Genomic DNA, 9,994 nt, shown 5'->3' on the forward strand with positions numbered 1-9,994 from the left:
GGTGAGAATCTTCAGTGGGTGATGTCAGAGCTTTGGGGGCTGATTGTTATGTAACTGTAGGTATCAAGACTCCAAGGTTGGGGAGCAGGACCCTGAGGGCTCTTGAAGAGATCTGAATTGAACCTGCAACCTTGAAAGCCTCGGGTCCAACTTTCTGGCTTCTGGGAGATGTGGAAGCCTGGAGAGCTAGGGGCCTATATCGGAATAACTCAGGCTGGTAGGCTAAGAGGAAGTGGCAGGAATTCCAATCTGAGAACGGGATATTTCAGGGGAGCTGAGTCGGATGGAATCTGGAGAGGACATGATGGGAGGTTTGTTCACCCACTTCTTGTAAGATCCCTTCCCAGGGAATAGATAATGTTAGTTCCCTTGCCCTGCCCTCTCCCTAACCATTGGAGAGCAGATAAGTAACCCCAGCTCCTCCTGCAATCTTAGGCCCCAATTTACTGCTTTTATTTGATTTGAGATTCAAATTAGCATTCTTTTCATCATAGTAAAGCACAAAAGCTACTGAGGCTGCGTGCCAACTGGTGATGAGGAGCCTCCGGCAGGCCCGGTCCACACTTCCTGAGTCAGCCTTAGAAGCCAGAGGGTTTGCCTCCTACTCAGCACTATTAGGGATCCACCCCGGAGATGCAGTTTCTGGGCTGATCTCGGGAAGGGCCTAGGGCCGAGGATCCTGAATGAAGTAGTTGTTCAGTGGTCTGAATGAGGCTGCTCCAAAGTGGCGCGCCGGCAGCATCACATTGAGGGACGTTTTTCACATCTCCCCAGAGCCCTGTGTGCTGGGAAAACCCAGCCCCAGAAGACTGAAAACAACAAAATGTTCCCGGGTTATTTATAAACGAATCCTAGACCCTGTTATTCTGTGTGGCCACTTGACTGTCTCCAAAGAGCTTAAAGGACTGAAGAAGGGATCTCTGCCACCCTGGTGAGGCTCAAGTGGCCTGGAATTAGTTCCCCCAATTTCATGGAGTTTTCAGGCAGCTTCCAGGCAGCTTCCTTATCTTGTCATGCTCCAGACTGAAAATGTCGCAATATTTTTTTCTTTTGTGTTTTCTGAGTAAGGCAGTTTGGTGGGAAAGTTTCCTAAAATGTGAATGAACCATTTCACATGTGGTTTCTCTGCTGTTTCACTTTCTGCCTGTCTGCCTGAGTTCAGGGCAGATTGATGGAGGGTTCAAGTATTTTCCTTTTATCTCAGAAACGGCGTCACCCCCACGCCAGTGTTTTATTCTTCAGTTCATAAAAAGTTCAATTCCCTTCCAACCCAGGCAGGGCCTTGAGGTATCCCTGGGTCTCCTCAGAAACTGCCCTCATCCAGCAGAAAGGGGCCCTGCCTACTCTCTAAGTGATCTACTTGGTCCTGTCATGGCCTGGTCTAGGGAAGTATCTACAAGGCTCCTAGAGACAACTTTAAAAAAAAAAAAAAAAAAAAGGCCGGGTGCAGTAGCTCATGCCTGTAATCCCAGCACTTTGGGAGGCTGAGGCAGGCGGATCACTGGACATCAAGACCAGCCTGGCCAATATGGCAAAACTCGGTCTCTACTAAAATTACAAAAATTAACCCAGTGTGGTGGCATGTGCCTGTAATCCCAGCTACTCAGGAGGCTGAGGCAGGAGAATCGCTTGAACCCAGGAGGAAGTTACAGTGAGCCGAGATCGCACCACTGCACTCTAGCCTGGGTGGCAGAGCAAGACTCCATCTCAAGAAAAAGATGTGCCTTTTCCACTTGCGATGCCGCGCAGTGAGGTGCTCTTATCTGTGCTCTTGGCCTTGCCGCCCAAGAGCCAGCTGCAGTCGGGGCAGTCCACCGCAAACGTAGCCGTGGCCTCATCAAGGTGAATGGGTGACCTCTGGAGATGATGGAGCCTTGCGATGCAGTTGAAGCTGCTGGAACTAGTTCTGCCTCTGGGCAAGGAGCAATTTGCTGACGTGGACACCCATGTTTGTGTGAAGGGTGCTGTCATGTGGCCCAGATTTTTGCCCTCCATCAGTCCATTTCCAAAGCCCTAGTGGCCTATTACTGGAAATAAATGGATGAGGCTTCCAAAAGGATGAACGGCATCCTCATCTAGCAAGACCGGACCCTGCCAGTAGCTGACCCCCATTGCTGCAAATCCGGACATGCTGGAGGCCCTGGTGCCTGTGCCTGGTACCAGACATGCTGGAGGCCCTGGTGCCTGTGCCTGGTACCAGAAATCCTACTGATAAGGCCGTCACGAGGACCAGGATTTACCTGTATAATAAACTGTGTTTGGGAGTTTTTTGTTTTTGAGACAGTCTCACTCTGTCACCCAAGCTGGAGTGCAATGGTACAATCTCTGCTTACTGTAACCTTCACCTCCCAGGTTCAAGGGATTCTCTTGCCTCAGCCTCCCGAGAAGCTGGCATTGCAGGCACCCACCACCACACCTGGTTCATTCTTTTGTATTTTTAGTAGAGACAGGGTTTCGCCGTGTTGGTCGGGCAGGTCTCAAACTCCTGACCTTAAGTGATCCACCCACCTCGGCCTCCCAAACTGCTTGGATTACAGGCGTGAGCCACCGTGCCCAGCCGGTATTTTTTGTTTTTTTAAGGTTTTTCTCCAAATATGGAAGAAGAATAGGGCTGGGAAAAACCAAAACACATAGGTTTCTCCCTGGGATGAGGAGTGGTTCATTCTTTCCACTGAGAGAGTTTGCGTATCAGCACAGATTGTTGTTCTCTTAGTCGTGAGATTTGGGCAACAAATCAGTTTTGCCAACACACGGTAAGGAACTGAGGAGGACTGTTGTTTCGAATGCTGAGTCTCCCGCACTGGCAAGAAGAGCATCCTGTCCACACCCTGAGGCCTCTCTCTGGCAGCAGCTGTGGCCCTTGGGTGATGGCTCTGGGGAGATTGCTGGGCCCCAGAGGCTTCTGTGGGCATGTGGCAGCCGGGACATGGCCCAACTTGGAGGTGTCCATGTCAGGATCTTAGATGTTTTCAAATCCCAGTGAGAAAGAGCCTGAGGCCCGGGATGTCCAGTGACTGCTCAAAGTAGCCCAGGTTGAATGAGAATCTGGGCCTTCGGAATCTTAACACTGCGCTGTTGTCACACTCTAGCCATTTGAGGTTGCAAGGTCAGGCAGGTGGAAAGGCAGAGAAAGAGGGTTTCAAGAGCCTCTTCCCCAGATGCAGGCTGAAGTGAATCTGTGTCCCGAAGCTCACCCGCCCCTTTGCTGCTCTGCAGCCTGGGAGACAGGCTTGCACCTTTATCAGGGTGATGGACACATATAACTGCACAGTGCTTTGCAGAGCTGAGACTTAGAAGTCTCTGAGCACTCTGAGTAAAAGTTATAGTTCCCCTGCCAGGCTTCTGCATGTGTGTCTCAGTCCCTGTGGCTTCTGGCTCTGTCTTTTCAGGGCTGCTGAGGCCAGCGCTGCCACTGAGTGCAGGGTGCAGGGTTTACCCTAAACTTATCGGAGGGCCCAGGCCTTTGCTTGACTCCACAGGAAACAGCCTATTATTTGGCATATGAGCAATCCCCTTCTGTGGTGACATTAGGGGTCCCTTATTGGGTGCTGGGTCGCCCTTACCCTACAGTAATGAAATGGCGAGTGTAAACCTGTTGTCCCCCAGCCTTGGCGGCCTGAAAGTACAAGTGAGGTGCATGGTCTTAGGCTCCTTGTGTGAGTGCAGGCTGCTGCCAGGCACATGGCCCCTCTGCATTTCCAGGGGGCTCTAGAGTCTGTCTTGTGTGTGCAGGAACAAACCTGCCCCAGTTCTGCTCCAGCTGCCTCTCCCTTGCCTTGGCCTCACCCTGCAGTCCCCCTGCGGCCCTCAGCCTCACCATGGGCTCACAGGCTGGGGGCTGGAGGGTAATTCTGTCCCCAACCATGTGTCACACTCAGCCACCAAGGCACAGAGCCCAGCCCATCTTCAACAAGCCCAGCATCTCCTCTGGGCTCTGGCCCAGCTCCTCACTCCCACACCTTGGGAGGAGCCAGACATCATGCCCAAGGCCACCCTCCTGTCCCCTGTGCTGGGCTATCCCCTCCCTCCTCCATCCCCCCAAATCAAAGTCTCTGTGTAGGTCGCTTGGGGTCACCCGGCCCACCTGTTCGCAACAGCCAGTCTCCTGCCTCATCCTGTGGCCCAGCCAGCACATTCCTCTGAACTGCACTTCTTTACTCTGCCGTTAAGTACAGAACATGGTGATGCTCCATCTGCCGGGAGACTGAGGCCAGAGCCCTCCCCCGAGGCCCAGGCTCCATGCTGGCTCCTAGAGGCACATGTTGGGGCATCCCCGAGGGCAGGAATATAGTGGAACCCTCTCAGAGGTGGGGCCAGGCCTCTGTCTCCCGCTCACCCAATCTGGCCCCTGCCCCTTTGGTCCATGTCCTGCCCCAGAAACACTTCTCCTGCCCTTTGGTCATCACTAACACATCAGTAAGACATCGGTCACCACCGCGAAAGTCTAGCCTGCAGACCCTGACGGATGAACAAGTGCACTCTCACACCATTACAGTGATTCAAGTGGGCTAGGGATGACTGTTGGCTGCTTTCAGAGGGCGAAATGCAATCAACCCAGACTCCCTGTCCATCACACATTTATTCCCTCGAGATTTTACAACAGCGCTTCTAAGTTAACACACTTGCGGACGATTAACACGGTTAAAAGAGTGGTTATACGAATGATAAAAGCTTTAGGTACCTGCTAAACACTATTAGCAGGTAATTCCCCTTCGATCTTCCCAGGAGAGGGCCATCCAGCACAAAGTTTACAGGAGTAAACAGAGTAGAGACAAAGGGATGTGGGGTAAACAGACTTAAATGGGAAAGCCCTGTCCTTATCTTCTCCCTAACTTAATGGACCGGGCTGCTGCCTTCAGCCTGCCCCAGTAAAATCTTTCAGCCTCCCAAAAGGTTTGAGACTCATCTACAATTTTTCCTAAAAGTTACTATCTTTAATATTTTGCCAGCACCCCCCCCCCTCGCACCGCCGAGTGAATAGCAACAAAGCAGAATTTCACGATGTCTGCAAGATCCCACACCCCTGTTGTACATACCCAGTGTAATGCTGGGAATGCAGGTCTGATGGATTTACTTCATAACAGGTGGAGTTAGGTGGGGCAGTCCACTGTCCAAAGGGAGATAATCCCAGTGCCCCCCCCACCCCCACTCACATGAGCCCTCTGAAAGCAGAGCTGGCTGGGCAGTGGCTTATACCTGTGATCCCAGCACTTTAGGAGACCGAGGGTGTAGATCAGTGGGGCCCAGGAGCTCAAGACTAGCCTGGGCAACATGGCAAAACCCTGTCACTACCAAAAATACAAAATATTAGCTGAGTGTGGTGGCATGCACCTGTAGTCCCAGCTACTCGGGAGGCTGAGGTGGGAGGATCACCTGAGCCAGGAGGTTGAGGCTGCAGTGAGCCATGACGGTGCCACTGCACTCCAGCCTGGGGGACACTATGTGAGAAGGAATGTGAGTGACCTCTAGGAGCTGAGAGGGGTCCCAGCAGCCCCCCAGCAGGGAAGCGGGGACCTCAGTCTTACAGATGCAAGGAACCAGATTCTGCCAACAAGAATGAGCCTGGAGGCAGATTCCTTCCCCTGCCTCTAGGTGAGAGCGCAGCCTGGCTGCCACCTTCCTTTAGCGGCTAACAGTCTGAGCACAGAACTCAGTCACGCTGGGCCCAGACTTCTGACCTGTAGAAGCAGGAGCTCATCAATGGGGGTGGTTCTAACCCATGGATCTTGTATAGCAATAGAAGGCAGCTATTGCAATAGATTTGTCTTTTTGTTGATCCACGAGTCCCTTCAGAGGCAACACCTGGCAGCCATTAGCCATGGGACCGGAGAAGAAAATGGAAGGACCTGGAAGTGATCATGGAGTGCCAATCACTGGGAAAGATTTCAGAAGGGAATACAGCATCACCTGGCTACACACCCACCACAGTGGTTCTCAACTGGGGGTGATTTTGCTCCCCAGAGGACATTCTTGGTATCACTACTTTGGGGATTGCTGCTGGCACCTACTAGGCAGAGGACAGGGCTGCTGCTGACCATCCTATGACGCACAGGACAGTTCCACAGCAGAGAATTACCCTGCTGGAAATGCCAATAGGGCAGAAGCTGAGACATCCTGATGTGCACACACATACACACACATGCACACACATGCAAACGCACGCACACAGGCAGGCACGCACGTCGCTGGCTACTATTGAGAAGCAATGTGGCATAAAGGCCAAGTGTATAGCCTTTGGAGCAGACTGTCCAGGATCAAATCCTGCAGACAGTATGATCTTTAGCAAGGCACTCCAGAGATAACAAAAGCACCTCCCTCCTAGGATGATACGAGTTTCTGTGCGCAGAGTGCGTAGAGCAAGTGAGTCAGCTTACTCGAGAATTACAGGAAATGTCTATGGGGCTATCTCTGCATTGTAGGAACTGGGGCAATTTTATTTACTTTTCTATATTGTCCAAATGTATATAATGGACGTACTTGACTTGTTTAACTGGGGGGAAACGGGGAGAAAAGGACAAGGGACATTTTACAAAACAGCTGATCTAGACTCTTCAAAAACACCAAGGTCTTGAAAAACAAAGAAGGGCTGGGATGGTTCTTGGTTACAGAAGACTGAGGAAGCCGGGTGCGGTGGCTCACACCTGTAACCCTACCACTTTGGGAGGCCAAGGCAGGCAGATCACCTGAGGTTGGGAGTTCAAGACCAACCTGACCAACATGGAGAAACCCTGTCTCTACTAAAAAGACAAAATTAGCTGGACATGGTGGCAGGCGCCTGTAATTCCATCTACCAGGGAGGCTGAGGCAGGAGAATTGCTTGAACCCGGGAGGCAGAGGTTGTGGTGAGCTGACATCACACCATTGCCCTCCATCCTGGGCGACAAGAGCAAAACTTTGTCTCAAAAAAAAAAAAAGAAGACTGAGGAGACCCAACACCAGATGTGAAGCATGATCCCAGCAAATTGGGACAATCAGGGACATTTGAAAGTGGACTGTACAGTAAATAATAGCATTGCATCACTGTCAACAGGCCTGAATTTGGTAACTGTATTGTGGTTGTGTAGAAATGTCAGTTTCCTTAGGAGATACATGTTGAAATATTTAAGGGTGAAGGGACTTATGTAACTTACTCTCCAATGGTTCAGAAAATGTGTGTGTGTGTGTGTGTGTGTGTGTGTGTGTGTGGTGAGCGAGAGAGAGAGGGAGTAAACATATTGCAAAGTATTAATTGTCAGTGAATCAAAATAAAGGGTATATGGATGTTGTTTGTACTTTTCTTGCAACGTTTCTGAAGCTGTCATCATTGTCAAAAAGAGAAATGAAAACGTGGCTGGCTGAGGTCACTCATGCCTATAATCCCAACACGTTGGGAGGCCAAAGCAGGCAGATCCCCTGAGATCTGGAGTTTGAGACCAGTCTGGCCAACATGGTGAAACCCCATCTCTACAAAAATATCAAAATTAGCCAGGCATGGTGGTGGGTGCCTGTTAATCCCAGCTACTTGGGAGGCTGAGGCAGGAGAATTGATTGAACCTGGGAGGTAGAGGTTGCAGTGAGCTGAGATCGCACCACTGCACTCCAGCCTGGGCGACAGAGAGAGACTCCATCTCAAAAAAAAAGAAAAACAAAAAACAAAAAGCCGGTACCCAGCTATCCTTCCTTAGGTACCACGTGGCCTGGTCCAGTGTTAGGTCGGCCGCTCCGTGACAGAAGCACTCTTCAGTAGAAACTGTGCATTATAGTACTCTCATAATAACCCCAAGTGTACTCTTCACTATCCAGCGAGCGGTGAACAAGAGTGAAGAAGCTTCAGCTCCAGCAACTGCATGAAACTCAGCGGGCCACGGCAGCGTGAGTCCGTTTACATTGTAACAACAAATCCAGACAAAACGCACACAGACTGTTTGGGGCAGTGTACAGGGTAGTAAATCCCAGAGAAAGGCGAGGAAGTGCTTACCATAAAACTCAGAACTGTGCTGACCTGGGGGAGACCTGGAAGGGCACATTTGGGGGCTCCGCAGGTTGTTAATGAGGACTCATTGTAAATCTGTGAATATTCATTATATACTGTGAATATACATTATACAGTGATTTTCTGTTCGTTTTTGAGACGGAGTCCTGCTCTTGTTGCCCAGGCTGGAGTGCAATGGCGCAGTCTCGGCTCACCGCAACCTCCCCCTCCCGGGTTCAAGCGATTCTCCTGCCTCAGTCTTCCCAGTAGCTGGGATTACAGGCATGTGCCACTAGGCCTGGCTAATTGTTTTTGTAGTTTAGAGATGGGGTTTCACGGTGTTGCCCAGGCTGATCTCGAACTCCTGACCTCGTGATCCGCCCGCCTTGGCCTTCCAAAGTGCCGGGATTGCAAGCATGAGCCACGGCGGCCGGTTTACAGTGATGTTTTATGCACACCACAGCGGTAAGGGTCCCACCAGGGCCACTTTGGGGGAGGCAGTGCGTGCCTGGGACCCACAACTGTGTGTAGGACGCTAGCACCCGGGCTGTGCCCTCTGCCCAGGACAGTGTCCCGGCCTGGCGAGGTTCTAGACGGCTGCGGTTCTAGATGGCTCCGGGAAGGCGAACCCCAGGGGCTGCTCACCAGGGCCTTGGGAGAAGCGCGGTGGGGAGGGTTCGTCCCGCCCCGCTTGGGAGGGTGCCCGGGGCGCCCCCTGGTGGTGGCCACCAGGAGTAAGCCTTGCAGAAGAACAAGCTGTCCAGCCCGCCCCTACCCTTGATCCCCTTTCTGCATCTTTGCCTCTGGCATTCCTTCCTTTTCCAGGGCTCACGTCCGGTTTCTCGGCTTCACCCCAGCAAACGCCGACCTCACACCCGCCTCTCCCGGGGAGGCTTTCCTCCTCCCCCCCGGGCCCTCTCTCTCTGAGGTTGGCTTTCAGTCAATCTGCACAACCTCTCCGGGCCTCTGTCAGCGTCGCGATTCACACGCGCGCGTGATGTGGACAGTGGAACGAAGACGATGCTACTGAGGCCTCCCGCGGCCGGCTCTGTGCTGACGCCCCACTGTGTCTACGCTCCCTTCCTAAGCAACTTGGCTCAGGCATGTGGCCAGTCCTTCTGCATGCATTTATTAAGCCCCTCCTTGGAGTCTCTGAGGCTTCAGGAAACAAGTCAGTGGCAGCCACTCCTGGGGGCTCTCAGGCTGATGGGGGAAATAACTCGATGTAGGTGATGGGACATGATGGAGGCACTAACATCGCAGCCACAGAGCATCTGGGAGCCAGTGAGTGAGGTAATGCGGGGGTGCCCAGGCAGGTGTCCTGGATGGAGTGACCCTTGGGCAGGTCTTGAGGAGTTCTGAGAGGGGCTGGAGGTGAGACTCAGGCTAGGGGAATGTGCATGGGCCCAGGGCCTGCTGGGAAAAGGACACAAGGCAGTGGGGTCCAGGAGCCAGGTGAAGGGTGCTGGGTCTGTCCCGCTCCTGCGTTGGAACATGGTCTCCAGTAGCCCTCACAGGCCTTTGTGGGATCACAGTGCTCTGCAGAGACAGCTGCAGGAGGACCCCAGGACAGGGTGGCTGCTGCCTGCAAACCCCTTTCACCCTAAGCCAGTGCTCTGGGTCTGAGGCCTGACAGCCCCAAGGGGGTTAGAGTCCAGGGCCCCACCATCCAGCCCATGTATCCCGAACACCTACTCTGCTGGCGAGTGGGGGAAGCAGGCCAGGGAGGATGAGTAAATGGTGGACCTTGCCCTCAAGGAGTCTAAGACCAGCACAGGATTAGATAAGCACACCGGGCTCCTTAACTCTGCAGGGAATGAGATAAGGGTGGCAAGAGAGGCCCGCAAAGCCAGTGTGGGCAGAGAGGGGAGCAGCCTGCAGAGTCATGGACGGCTGCAGGGAGGGGTTGCTGAACTGGGCCACAGCAGGGGCTGATGGGAGCCCAGGGATTCAGAGCAGCTGAATGGTGGAGGGTGGGGGGGTGCAGAGCTGCCCGTGGGAAGGGACGAGACAGTGTCTTAGGGGCCAGATGTTGGTTGCATA

The sequence above is a fragment of the Callithrix jacchus genome, chromosome 10, assembly GCF_049354715.1.
Source record: "Callithrix jacchus isolate 240 chromosome 10, calJac240_pri, whole genome shotgun sequence".
NCBI classification, from domain to species: Eukaryota; Metazoa; Chordata; class Mammalia; order Primates; family Cebidae; genus Callithrix; species Callithrix jacchus.